This window comes from Scyliorhinus torazame, chromosome 7 (assembly GCF_047496885.1).
Source record: "Scyliorhinus torazame isolate Kashiwa2021f chromosome 7, sScyTor2.1, whole genome shotgun sequence".
In the NCBI taxonomy this organism is placed as follows: domain Eukaryota; kingdom Metazoa; phylum Chordata; class Chondrichthyes; order Carcharhiniformes; family Scyliorhinidae; genus Scyliorhinus; species Scyliorhinus torazame.
This window is the reverse complement of record NC_092713.1, coordinates 282000523-282013318: the sequence shown is the minus strand read 5'-3', so window position 1 is coordinate 282013318 and position 12796 is coordinate 282000523. Positions and strand designations below refer to the sequence as shown.

General features: G+C 43.4%; 1 protein-coding gene across 4 annotated transcripts in view; it reads left to right on the top strand.

Annotated features, from left to right (window-relative positions):
• Positions 1-7807: 7807 nt before the first annotated feature.
• Positions 7808-12796, top strand: part of aff4 (AF4/FMR2 family, member 4) — a 149686-nt gene continuing 144697 nt past the window's right edge. For 3 of the 4 annotated variants that reach the window (XM_072512561.1, XM_072512556.1, XM_072512557.1), the window contains exon 1: positions 7808-8289. The gene's annotated coding sequence lies outside the window, so the exon portion shown is untranslated. Of the gene's footprint in view, positions 8290-8899; positions 9062-12796 lie in introns of those variants that run through there. The other variant, XM_072512558.1, reaches the window with a different exon arrangement.

Sequence of the window (12796 nt, the reverse complement as noted above, 5' to 3'; positions counted from 1 at the left end):
ATGAATATTGGTGGCGTAACTTCTTAAAACATCGAATCATAGAAACTGCATTTCTCACTATGCTCGAATACACACAATCTAAGGAGCCAGGTCTGCAATTATCTTTTTAAATATTTCATGGGAAGTGGGGGTCGCTGGCAAGGCTAGCATTTGTTGTCCATCCCTCATTGCCCTGGAGAAGTTGATGAGCCATTGCTTTGAACTGCTGCTGTCCATCAGGTGCAAATACACCCACTGTGATGCTGAGAAGAGAATTGCAGGATTTTGATTCAGGGACAGTGAAAGACTGTGAGCATTTATCAGCCTAAGCCTAAATGTTATCCAGAGCTTGCTTCATTTGGACATACACTGCTTCAGTATTTGAGGAGTTGCAAAAAGTACCGAACATTGTGCAATCATCAGCGAACATCCCCACTTCCGACCTTATGCTGGAGGGAAGGTCATTGAAGGGAAACAGTCCAGGGGCTCTTTAGCACAGGGCTAAATCGCTGGCTTTGAAAGCAGACCAAGACCAGCAGCACGGTTCGATTCCCGTAACAGCCTCCCCGAACAGGCGCTGGAATGTGGCGACTAGGGGCTTTTCACAGTAACTTCATTTGAAGCCTACTTGTGACAATAAGCGATTTTCATTTCATTTTGATAAAGCAGCTGATGATGGTTGGGCCTAGATCGCTATCCTGAGGAACTCCTGCTTCAAAGCACTGGGACTGAGGTGATTGGCCTCCAACAGCCACAATCATCTTCCCTTTGTGCTGGATAAGACTTCAGCCAATGGAGAGATTTCCCCCTCATCCTATTGACTTTTATTTTTTTTAGGGCTTCTTGATGCCACACGTGATCAAATGCTGCCTTGGCGTCAAGGGCAGTCAACTAACTTCTCAAGTTCAGCTCGTTTGTCCCATGTTCGAAGGAAGGCTGTAATGAAGTCAGGGGCGAAATGGCCCTGGCAAAACCAGATGCGACAGAATTATTTGGTGTGGGTAATATATTTGATCATCAGAGTTGAAACTTCACTGCTTTTTGAGTACAAGCCCTTTTTTTGTCTTTTCAATCAAAAGTATTTTGGGTTAGAATTTAAACTGTTAAGTGTTCCTTGGTAGATGGATTACAGAAAAGAAATCAATCTAAATTTGAAAACTGATTTAAGTAGCAGTAACTTTCAAAATATCTTTGAAATGTCGACATTGTGTTGCCATTTGTAATTCAACCAAAACGTATTCAATCATTTAACAAATCAATTTGATCATTTAAAAATCTTTTGGGAACATTTTGGACCTCAGTTCAGCAAGGACATTTTAAACTAATTAAGTCGGGTGTTGGGTAGAACGAAAGGAAAAAGCATGAATGACAACAAATGCAGAAACATTTTTTTAAAATAAAATTTGATGAAAGATGGGTGTATATTTTTTAAACAACTTCCGTTTGTAAAGTATCTTCACATAACAAACAAATCCCAAACCACTTCTCATATAGGCTAAAAGGAATGGATGCTTTTTTTTTAAGATAGAGCTGATGTTTAGGAAGAGAGCTCCAAAAGGTAGGACAAAGGAAGCTGAAAACTTTGCCACCAACGATTTGGTGCAGGCAGAGGCGGGGTGATGCACAGAATGTCAATCACAGGGCCAAAGTGTTCAGTATAGAATATGAGGCTGGAAGAGGGTGCAATGAGATTATGGTAAATGGAATTTTAAGTTGAATGTTAAGTACGAGTGAGGATGCTGGGCAAAGTTGGACAGACAATGTGCAGCAGAGCTTTAGACAGGTTGGAATTCATGGCGATAGATTGACAAAAGGGACCAATGAGAGTGGGGATGAAAAGCTTGTTCAAGCATTGCAATTGTGGAGGGATAGAAGAGAGATGGAGACAGATACTGGCAGAGATTTGTGTAAGCACTATTGTTAGGACTTGGGATTGAAGACGACATCTAAGTAGTCAATAAACTAGTTCCCAGGCCCAACCATCTTCAGCTGCTTCCTTCCAAAAAAAGGTCAGAGGACTGCACAATATTCATTGCTGTTCATGACTCCTCAGATACTGAAGTAGTCCATGTTCAAATACAGCAAGACCTGGACAATATCCAGGATGGGCTGACAAGTGGTAAGTTACATTCACGCCACACAGGTGCCAGGCAATGACCATCTCCAACATGGGGGGATATAACCATTGCTCCTCGACATTGAATGGCATTACCATTGCTGAACCCTCCACTATCAGCATCCTGGGGGTTACCATACTGATCGGAAACAGAAGTGAACTAGCCATATAAAGACTGTGGCTACCAGAGCAGAACAAAAGCTCGGAATCCTGCAGTGAGTAACTCGCCTCCTGACTCCCCAAAGCCCGTCCACCATCTACAAGGCACAAATCAGGAATATAATGGAATACTCACCACTTGCCTATTTGAGTGCAGCTCCAACACTCAAGAAGCTTGACACCATCCTGGACAAAGCAGCCTCCTTGATTTCTACTCTTCCCACAAACATTCACTCCCTCCAACATCGGCAAACAGTGGCGGCAACTGTACCATCTACATGATGAACTGCAGGACTCGCCAGTGTTCCTTAGGCAGCACATTCCAAACCCACTACTATCTAGAAGAAAAAGAGCAGCAGATATCTGGGAACACCACCTGCAGTTTCTCACCCTCATGACTTGGAAATATATCGCTGTTCCTTCACTGTAGTTGGATCAAAATCCAGGAATTCCCTCATTAATAGCACTGTGAGTGTACCTACAGCTCCGGGACTGTACCAGTTCGAGAAGGCAGCTCACCGCCATCTTCAGAATGGAAACTAGGAATGGGCAATAAATGCAGGCCAAGCCAGCAATATACACATCCCGTAAATGGATTTTAAAAACATGAGAAGGTAACCAAAGGAGTGGACATTTTCGGTGGGGACTGAAGGTAGTGGTTTATGACTTGTCAATGTTGTATTGGATAAAGTTGTGACTTAACTAAAACTTGAGATCTTAAGCAGTCTGACAGCTGTTATGGACCAGGGATTAGAGAACCCCAAAGTGTATCATGGAGTTCACCTGACCCACAACTTTTAATAGATTGTGGTGGGGAGCACACGGCCCACTCTACAGGTGTGGTACAGCAGAAATGGAAAAGTATTTTTTTAAAGCAAAACAATGTTTATTCTATGAACTCAAGTTAACCTTTTTAAAACATACAATGAACATCTTAACAACCATTAATTCAAATACAACCCCAAAAGACTACAACACTAAGTAAACCTTTAAGCTTTCCTTTTTAACATCCATACGACTTTAAAACAAAACCTTTATCAGAAGCACATCAGGTTAAAGTCACTACTGAAAACATTTATAATTCCGAATTCACCAAATGATCAAGAGATAGTCTTTTGATGGCAGAGAGAACAGCAGTACACGTGCTTGGTCTGGCTTAAGCTCCAACACTGAAAACAAAACTAAAACACACCCTGCAGCAAACAGCCTAAAATGAAAGTAAGAAGCTGACAGACAGCCCAGCTCCACCCACTCTCTGACATCACTGCAGTAGTAAACGCCCATTTTGTAAAGGTACTATCACTACAGATATTTATATACACACCGATTTATAAACACCCATTTCTTAAAGCTACTCTAACATGACACAGCACAGATGCAGTCAAGTGAAGCGGTGGAGAGTTAGTGTTCAATACTATCAGCATGAACAAGAAGTTGACCCCAAACCTGCAATTGGTCTTGTTGAGGGGCTGTGTGTAGATAAGGTAGAAGTGATAAAGAGTGGATTCTTTGGGCCCTGAAGGTGGCAGTGCTGGAAAAAAAAACACAAAGCAGAAAATGAATTTGAACAGATGGAATTAAACCATATATGACAATCCTACAGTGCTGGACAGCAGAAGAATCATTGGAGAAGGGGGTGTAGTCAAATATTAAGCGCCATTGATGGGGGGATGAACATGGATAAAGTTCCAATGATTACTGTCATATAGAATGCCATTTAAAATTTTGGTCAGGCTGTTTTGGTACTTTGAAAAGCATCAAAGTTGGACTGGAGGAAGATGCATTTTCACAGAGCTGTGAATTACTGGTAACTTTCAGGACCTTGAAGTGAAACTTCTTGAGATGGGGATGTTGTGGCTTTTTTTGAGGATGGGTGACAGGGGGCTACTGCCTGAGGAAAGAACCATTACCTATAGAAAGAATTGAGTGGTCAGGAGCTGAGTAGAGAGGGGAACAAGAGATGGGTCACCAACTAGGAGACCTTACAGTGGCCCTGAAGACTAGAATGAGTCAAGGGCTGAACATAGGAACAGTTGACCATTTGGCTCAAACTGTTCCGTCGGATTTCAATATGATCATGTCTGATTTATCACAGTTCAATTTTCCAGCCTGTTTCCCACATACGTTAATTCCTTGAGAAATAAACAAAATCTATAGATCTCAGTCTTGAGTATTCCCAACAATGGAGCACCTACAACCCTCTGGATTAGACAATGCCAAAAATTCATGACAATTTTCTCTTCACCTCAGTCCTAAATGATTGATCCCTTATCCTGAGACAGTGCCCTCTGTTCTAGAGTCAGTCTCAGTGTCTACCCCGTCAAGCCCCTGAAAAAGGTTCGAAATTGAAGGAAGAGCTGGGACCAGGTATACTTTTTGTTGAAGTCAATGTCTTAGTCTCTCACATGCTTCAGTTTACAGTCAATATTTTCTTAGCATTATCGGTCTGTGGTTGAAATTATTCGGATACTATATTCTGAGTATGGGCAGGCTTTCTCAGATTGCATATCCATCTCAAGGATTCTTTCTTCATAGTTTAGTTTTCTCAACATTTTTTAGAAACCAAATGAAGGATGAATATAAGCAACATTGTGCAGATTATTTTTGACATTTGAAATATTATGAAGTCATAGAATCATAGAATCCCTAGAGTGCAGAAGGAGGCCATTTGGTCCATCGGGTCTGCACCGACCCTATGAAAGAGCATCCTTCCTAGGCCCACCCCCATAACCCTACCTAACCTGCACATCTTTGGACACTAAGGGGTAATTTAGCATAGCCAATCCACCTAATGTGCACATCTTTGTCTGTGGGAGGAAACCTTGCACCTGGAGGAAGCCCATGCAGACACGGGAAGAACATGCAAATTCCACACAAACAGTCACTCAAGGCTGGAATTGAACCGGGTCCCTGGTGCCCTTAATTCTTTACTTCACAAACTACAAGTGTAAAAATGTGGAGTACTTGGAATTGGGACTTTTGCTCGAAACATTAATGATTGAAAACATGATTGGGACATTTAGAATATGTCAAAGAGGAGGTGCAAAATTTTTTAAGTTTATAACGTCTTGGTGATTGTGCCAGCTTAATTCTATGTGTTTACGGAAAGTATGTTTATATTTATCAGTACAAATGTATCTTTTGTCATTGTAACTCATTTATTTTTCCAAAACAGGAAGAATTTAAGTTCCATGTGAAAGTGGTTAGTTTTGCTTCAGAAAGAATCTAACAAGACAAAACACCTGATTAGAGTACTGACTTCTGACAAGCAATCGGTTTACATGAAGATTGTTTGTACAGCTGCAGATACTAAGGAATCATTCATTTTCCAAATGTTGTCACTGGATACCTCCTCCGCCACATCTAACAAGCAGAGGCAAAGATGCTGAAGAATGAATTTGTGAATATTTCATGTAACTTTTTAACATGTTCTAATGATCCTGTAACAATGTAATTTGTATTTATTTACTGTTATTGTTGAAAGGGGTAATTTATTTTGCAACGAATCAGTCAAAGGGAAATTATCATACTGTCTCTGGAGATATCAACAAGCATCTTCATAAATTATTCCCATCTTATTTCCTTTCACCAATTCATCCACTGTTGTCAACACCCTTATGTTGTAGCAAACCTCGATATACTTGTGTTGATAAAGGCAGGACTGCCATCTTTTGTTGAATCAGAGGACCATTCCCTCAGCACCACCAATTTTTCTTCTCCTGAACCTGGTGCAAATCCTTAGCTCATCCATGATTGTGTTGCCAGAATATCAATTTACCCCCTTAGCAAGGAGTTGGTGGGAAGAGGGAGGTGGTCTTCTACCTCAATGCAATTTTCCCATTTTTCCCATATCCCTTGATATCTTTAATATCTCAAAGCCCATCGATCTCTATCTTGACTCAATGTCAGAGTCTCCACACCCCTCTGGGGTAGAGAATTCCAAAGAATCACTACCCTCTTCAGTGAAGGAATTCCTCATCTCAGCAGCACGGTAGCACAGTGGGTAGCACTGTTGCCTCACAGTGCCAGGGTCCCAGGTTCGATTCCCGGCTTGGGTCACTGTCTGTGCGGAGTCTGCGTGTTCTCCCTGTGTCTGCATTTGTTTCCTCCGGATGCTCCGGTTTCCTCCTGCAAGTCCTGATAGAACATAAGAACATAAGAGAACATAAGAACTAGGAGCAGGACATCTGGCCCCTCGAGCCTGCTCCAACATTCATTGAGATCATGGCTGATCTTTTGCGGACTCAGCTCCACTTTCTGGCCCGAACACCATAACCCTTAATCCCTTTATTCTTCAAAAAAACTATCTATCTTTATCTTTAAAACATTTAATGAAGGAGCCTCTACTGCTTCACTGGGCAAGGAATTCCATAGATTCACAACCCTTTGGGTGAAGAAGTTCCTCCTAAACTCAGTCCTAAATCTACTTCCCCTTATTTTGAGGCTATGCCCCCTAGTTCTGCTTTCACCCGCCAGTGGAAACAACCTGCCCACATCTATCCTATCTATTCCCTTCATAATTTTATATGTTTCTATAAGATCCCCCCTCATCCTTCTAAATTCCAACGAGTACAGTCCCAGTCTACTCAACCTCTCCTAGTAATCCAACCCCTTCAGCTCTGGGAAAGAAGAGCTGTTAAGTGATATGGACATTCTGAATTCTCCCTCGGTCTACCCAAACAAGCGCAGGAATGTGGCGACAAGGGGCTTTTCACAGTGACTTCATTGCAGTGTTACAGTGTTACTTGTGACAATAACGATTATTATTATTATTATTATAAATAACCCACCCATTAAATCTGAGACTGTGAATGAGATTCTGTGGCCTCCCCGGGCGTGTTTCTCGACGACAGGAGGCAGCCCGTCATCGGGACCTTCCTGTCCTGCCGCTGTCGACGGGATTTCCCATGCTGTCAGTGGGACCACAAGATCCCGCTGGCGTGAGCAAGCCCGAAGATCTCGCCCAGCGTGTCCCCCTCGTTGCAGATCACCCCAAGCCGAGGGAAACATCCTTCCTTCCTGTATCTCCCCTGATGAGTGCCGTAAGAATGATGGTATTATTAGGGCTGGTTTAGCTCAGTGGGCTAGATAGCTGGTTTGTGATGCACAACAAAGCCAGCAGCGTGGGTTCAATTCCCGTACCAGCTTACCCGAACAGGCGCCGGAATGTAGCGACTTGGGGCTTTTCACAGTAACTTCATACTTGCGACAATAAATATATTTAATAATGATTATGACTGAAGATTGCAACATTTGTTACCGCCCTCCCCCCCAAAGGGAAGGGCAGGGATCTGTTTGGAAGCTGCTGTCCAGGTCTTCCAAATGTTCTGCTGGGATGAGATGAAGGGAGGTTGGGGGTGGGGAGAGAAGTGTTGCAGTCCTACTTGAGGGCAGCCATTCCTGGAAGAGGAATGGCGGAGAGTGGGGTGTCTAGGGGGAGAGGGTGGTGAGAGAGAAAGAGAGCACTAGTCACGTGCCGCCCAGTTCATCCCGTGATGCAGAGGGGCAGCGGCCGGGCCCCTCCCCCGGCGGGGCGGAGTCGCGTGACGCGCTCTCCCCTGGTTACCAGCTGTTCTTGCTCGGGGCCGGCACCTAAAATGGCGGCGGCGTGATTTCATTTGTGTTTAAACTTTTATTTATTTTAATCTTAATTTTTTTTAAAAAACCGACGGTGGGAGGAGAGAACGGGGCTGGGGGCGCGGTGTAAAAAAAAAAACCAACAACCAAGAATCACCGCTGCGATGAATGAGGAGGGACTGTGCGGGCGGCCGGCGATCCGGGAGGGAGGTGTTGTTCGTTTTTCGAGTGCGATCGGGAGGCGGTAGGAGCGGCCCGGCCTGGCCCGGCCGGTTGGTCTGGTCCTTGTCGCCCTCCTCGGCACCACCACCTCTCTCTCTCCCGGCGGGAGGTGGGTGGGTGGGGGGGGAGGATTCAGCCTCCTTCTCCCCCACCCCACCCCACCCCACCCCACCCCAAATCTTCCCCGGTTTGCGTCGCCGTGTGAGAATGGCTCAGGAGGTCGGACAGGATTGAAGGTAAAAACAAAGCCGTCGCTGCGCTTTGCTGGCTTGTGCTGTGCTCAACGGGCCCGGGGTGTCTGTGAGGGAAGGGGGGGGGGGGGGGGTCGTCTGGTCTGGCTGTGGGGAGGGGGCAGGACGCGAGCCTGTAGCCTTGCACCCCCCCCCCCCCCCCCCCCCCCCCCCAAAGATATTTCATTACCCCAAGAAAATTTAAACCTAGGTTGATCCTTTTAATGCTCGTCCCCCAACTGCTGTCCTTGGGGATATTTTTTTTTTGGGGGGGGGGGCGGCTGAGGTTGAATGGGGGGGCCGAAGCCTTTTGTTTCAGAGCGGGTGGGGGGGGGGGGGGGGGGGGGTCTGCGGGAAGTGAGTCTGCGCGAAGCTGCATTCCGGGAGTCGTTGTCCTTTCCCGTCCAATAAAGAGCAGCAGCGGCTAACCGAGGCGCTCGGTGAGAACTACAAGTCCATGAACAAAGATGTCCACCGTCAGGATGGTTGGCAGCAATGGGATTAGCTGTGCAACTTCTCGGAAAAGGAACGGAAGAACGTACGACGTGGAATCGTCCCTTCTCTTCCCCTCCTGTGAGCGGTTGGCCAATCTGTTCATCCAGTTCTGCTAGATTTCAACTTTTCTTTTTAATGTTGGGCCGTATTTATGCACTTGGTGACAACGTGCGAACTCGGGAACGTTTTATCTTGACAAATACTGCCTGTTGGTGCCCGTTAGTCTAAACTGTGGCCTGTGCCGGCTCCTTCAGTTACCCAAGTTGTCTTGGACCAGCAAGTGGTATGTAAAGTAATCTCTATACAGTTGGCCGCAACTGCCATTAGCTGCGCCTGGTTTTATATTGGTTTTGAAATGTGTATTTGGCTTTGCCATTTCTCGATGATACCATTTAAGTTTGTTTCAATATAAATGCCATTATTTGAATTCTACGGGTGTATCTTTTAGTAATGGTTTGATCTGTGTCTTCAAATAGGTACATCTAATCTTAATTTCTTAATTAATTTGAAGTTCATCTTTTATACTAAGAGGCAATTTTTCATGTGCAGTGTTGGTAGTGAAGCTGTTCTTGTGATATCACAATGGCGTTGAGCCATGGTTTGTAGCTATGCATATAAGATTGGAAAACAGGGTAAGGGACAGAGAAGGAGGGTGAGAAGTCGCCTCAAGGGAAGGCTTACTAAACAATGGCGTTGTTCCAGATTATTCTGCAATATTTTCTTAGGATTACCTCATTTCCTTGCATTAAAACTGACACTTGAAATATGGATGTTAAGGGTAACGAGTATTTTTAAATTACTGCTATGACTTGAAATTAAATCAATAGTTCGACTATTGAACTTGTTCTTTAAACTGAACTGTTATATGTTGAATATAAATTAGTTTTGAACGTTTGTTTTAATGTATTCCTGTTCTACCCCTGTCCTAGATGGACTGTTACATGTATGGATCAGATTGGCACCATGCTCTCCATGTTACCTGTTTGACTTATGGAGACTTGGAACAGAATTATAGCATTACATTTGTGTAGTTTTGAAATTTTGATATTTTGGTCCATTGCTTGTTGATTTTGAAATTATTCTCTTTGCTGAAAAGCACAATGGTAAAACAAAGTAGTGCCTATTCTGTGTGGTTTGGCAGTAACGTACTGGGACGCAACTACATGAATGAAATTTTAAAAGTATAACTTATCTGAATTTCTTGACTTAATTTTTGCATTTTATCTTCACCAAACATCATTCATATTTATTGACATTAGTGTGTTCCTTCTGATAATTGCTGTTTTGGTGGGCTTAATGTTTTCCTATCTCTGAAAATCATTAAAGACAATCAGAATTACAGAGGACCTGATATACCAGACCTTTTTAGAAGCTAATTAGGTGGAAATATAAATTCTGTAATGTGATAAATTGTATATGAAGCACTTTGAAACTGTTGAGGACTGAGAAGTCAGTATATAAATAGTTATTTTTTAAAATATTTTATTAGAGATTTATCATTTTTACAGATAGCGCAACAAATTTTCAAAACACAACAGGTATAGTACAGAACAAGTATTTCTGCAAACATTTGAGCAGAGAAAGGCAGGATAAATTCATAACAACAGTTCTTAAGAACTAGTGCCTTCATTTATAGACTGGATCAATCAGAAAATGGGCTGGGAATAATGGCATATAAACATGAAAGGATAACCCATCAAGATGCACACCTTTATGTATAGTGAGAGCGAGACTTGCAATAAGGCTCATGAGAAACCTTGCAGGAACAGGTCAGACAAAGCGGAGCATAGAAATTTGATATGAGGCCCCACGCTTTATGGAATGTATCAGACTTAGAACGGAGTACAGACGTCAGGAATTCCATAGGAATACACTCCATGACCACTTTATGCCAGTTTTGAATCAAAGGATACTTGTCACTAATCCAAGGGCTGCAGTAGTTAGGATGTTATACAGCCATTTTTTTATTGGCGTCAATAATTCGCCTATCTGTAAGACCCAGATTTAGGAACCTAGGGTCAAATCCTAAGGCCCTGCCAAATATCCTCTCAAGCTCCGTAACCAGACCAGTAGGATTGAATCTTGACACAGGTTCATACGCAGTATGTATAATCATCCTCGACTACCAGGCACTTTAGGCACATTGGGGATATAGCCAACCTTGTCTCAAACATAACGTGATATGCAAGTGGCGCAATATCTTGAACTGAGTCTCCTTCATTCTATTGCATGCCAAAGTTCTATTGGCATAATCCCATACACTGCCCCATGTCTCCTCATCAATATTATTTGCCAAGTCTCTTTCCCAAGACTGCAAGGTACCAATGTACTAACACAGGATCTAGACCGCGAGGTATCATAAAACGTGCAAATTAACTGTTTAGGCTCTGCAGATATCGGGATTTTATTTCCACTCGGGAAATAGAAGAGTCAAGATTCAAAGTTGTCTTATTAAGGATAACGTCTCTAAGTTGGGGGCACTTGGCATGTAAAAATGCCTCCATCTCTCCAAATATCAAATTCATGATCCATAAGACCTAGTAGGATGTCTGCGCTGACCTGGATGGGAGAGAGCGTGGAAGTCAGTTTACATCTCGCTTTGAATTGAAAGACCATCCTCCACATTCTAAGAGTATTAATAATTATAGGGTTTCTGCACCTAGCAGAACCCGATCAACAGTACTTGTAAAATAACAAGACCTGTAAAGGTTATACCAACTTGCGATCTTCAGGATCAAGCCAAATAGAGGTAGGGTCTTTCAACCCCAGTCCCTCATAAACGAAAGATGAGAGGCTAATTGGTACAGTCTAATATTTGGCACCCGAAAAACCCCTTTAAAAGGTGGGAGCTGCAGAATGAAGAACTTCAAACAAGGCTTCTTTTTATTCTATATAAACAAACTGATCATTCCATTGATACCATTTAAGACCCTAGCACTCCGTAAGGTGGACAACATCTGTAAGGGATGCAACAATCTAGGCAAAACTTTCATCTTAATTCATGCAATCCTACCTAGCCACAATACTGGCATGGAGGAGCAACGAGTCAGGTCCCACCTCATAGACAATCAACAGAGGGATATTAGCCTCGTATAGTTGTTTGAAAAAGGGGGTAATTACAGCACCCAGATAAGTAAACCCTGACCGGGTCCACCTAAAAGGGAAATTAGTAAGGGGAGGTGGTCTACCTCACAACTCTCCCACCGACATAGCCTCAGCCTGTAAAATTAATCTTGTAGCCAGAGAAGATATTAAATCTATCCACCACATAGATAATAACGGGAACTGAAATGTCCGGCTTCAACACAAACAGCAGCACGTCATCAGCATAAAGCATGATCTTATGCTGCTATCTTTCCTCTCTTTCCTTCCCCCCACCTCCTATAGCCTCTGCCCAAGGCTTCGTGGCCAATGCAAACAGCAAGACGACCATAATTCTCAAATCTATGATTCGCAAGCACTGCTGCCTGTGGTCTATGATACAACATTTGAATCGACTTAACTTATTCCTCACCCAGCCCAAATGTCTGCAATGTGTAAACCAAATAATTCCACTCCGCTCTAAAAGCATTCTCTTCATCCAGGGAAATCACTAATGTATCCAACGCTCCACTTTTTAGAAAACCTAGATCCCATTTTGTAACCTTCTGACATTGCTTGAAAACTGACCTTTTATGAACCCTGTAAAACTCACCTAAAACCAACCAGCCCAGGGGCCTTACCCGGTTGGAGCTCCCTAATGGCCATAGCCACCTCTCTTTTTTAATGATAGGAGCATTAAGGACCAATCGTTAATCCTCCAAAGCCACAGGAAGCTTGAGCAAAGAGACGTGCTCCATATGTGTCAATACATATCCAGACTTGCCCGACACATACAGTTCAGCATAAAAATCCCCAGATTTTTTGTCTCTAGGATGAATAGTCTTCTTCACATACTGGCGCCAACGGCCTTACATGTAGGGTGGGGGCGATTGGAGGGTAGTGCGGGTACACGCCCTTGAGTAAAAACTCAAGGAAG